Below are 1,957 nucleotides of genomic sequence, written 5' to 3' on the forward strand. Positions count from 1 at the left end.
AGTCAGGGCCGCATGGGTAGAAAGCAGACGTGGAGCCTGGAGCTGGGGTGGGGGCGGGCGCACGGGGGAGACCAGGGTTGAGCGGGTTCCGGTCTGGGAAGATGGGCAAGCGCTGAGGCCGGGAGGCTGGGACAGGGGCACGACGCTGGGAGGCACTCGGTACCCCTAAGCTGGAGGCTCAGAAAGGGTTAAGGCGATCGGTTTCGTGCTCCGTGTATTTTCCTGCAATAAAAATGAATAAATAAATAAAACAAGAGTCCAGGCGGAATCCTTCTCCCGAAGCCTCTCCCAGTTCTGTGGGCTCCGAACCTGAGAGCCCGAGCTCCCCCCGAGGACCCAGCCCGCTCCGGAAGCATCCGGCTCACGTGGCACTTGGCGCGACACAGGCAGGGATTTCTGCTGTGTGGTCAGAAGCCCACCTACAGCACAGCATCTGGGCCCGCTTTACAATGCAGATTCCTGGGCACGGCTCCAGCCTCCAAATCTGTCCTGGGGCAGACGGGTCCACATACTTGCATTTTAACAAGCCCTTTGTGGGCGCCTGTGCCCGTGTAAACGTGAGAACAGAGCAGAGGGCGGGTGCCCCCCACCCAGACGCCTGGGCTTGCCTTTCCAAAGACGGATTTGCAAACCGAAACCCAGCTCTGATGGAGCCCCAGAGAGGAAGGACCCTCCAGGCACCTTCCGGGAGCACACTCGACCGTAGTTCAAGTCCCCAGGTCTCCATGGCGTAATAACCTCTTAAAAATGGTGTTAACCTGAAGGTCGCCCCCAAACTTTCACTAATGGTGAGAATTTGCAAAAGCACCGAGGAGGGACCCATAAAACCCAGCCCTCCCTCTCAAGGTGAGGCCACCCGAGCAGCGGGTCCGTCCCCACCAGGACGCTGGCCGCTCTTGGGCACGCCGGTGGCGCAGATGACAGCTCCCCTGTGGACAGTGTGCTACCACGCCGGGAAACGTGGATTTCCCCGGATCCGGGAGTCCCTCCGCTGGCAGCCTGCCCGTAGGTGGAGGAGGGGGTGGCCACAGGCCAGGATGCCGGCCAAGCAGGCGGCTCCTTCTCTCCCGTGCTGCGTGAGCGGCGTCCCGAGCCCAGACCCCCTGCTTATAGCCAGAGACCCCTTGCTGACAGAGAACAGGGCCGGCGACTCCCTGGTCACGGCTCCAGGCTGCCATGGGACTGGCCAGGCCACACTCATGGGCCCATGGAGCCAGAGCCTGGATGAGCTGCGGTGATTCTAGAAAGCAGGTCTTCGGCAGGCGCGCAGAGGCCTTAAGAGACCAGGGCACATGGCAGAGGGTATGTGTGAGCTCCATGGACTCTGTGGGCACATCCGGGCCGTTGCCCCGCACCCCCGACATACAGGGGCTCTCCGCACACAGCCGGCCTGCTGACACGAGCCCTGACACCGCCCCTTTGTCCCTCCGTCCCGGCCAGCCCCTGACCGGCCCTCCCATCCTGGCGGCCCCGTGAACACCCTGCTTCCTCTCCGCTTCCTGAGAACCAACCTGGGGAGGGCCCCACCCCTCCCACTAGCAAAGGTCTCCCCGCAGGCTGCAGGCCTCCCCTCGTCGACCGGGGACCACAGGGGTGACGAGGACATCACCTCCAGAAACTGACAGCAGAGAGAAGACGCTTCGCTTCAGGGGCCGAGACGCCTCCCTGTGTCCTGTTCTTCTAGGGGCCCCAAAACCACGGGGCACCGGAGGTGGACAGCACTGGCCTCCCCAAGCCTCGGTGCAGCTGCACATCGCCCAAGAGGAAGCAAGGCCCGGGTTCTCAGGAAAAGGCCCAGCCCCGCGGCGGCGGCAGTGCACACACACGCACACGTGGACATACATACACACAGGCACACACGGGCTCACACTAGCCTGGTCTGGGGCTCCCATCACGAGCGAGGCCCCAGAGCTGGGGGTGAGGGGAAAGGCAAGCCTGTGTGTCAGGGTGGCAGCCC

The sequence above is a fragment of the Mustela lutreola genome, chromosome 16 (assembly GCF_030435805.1).
Source record: "Mustela lutreola isolate mMusLut2 chromosome 16, mMusLut2.pri, whole genome shotgun sequence".
Lineage (NCBI taxonomy): Eukaryota > Metazoa > Chordata > Mammalia > Carnivora > Mustelidae > Mustela > Mustela lutreola.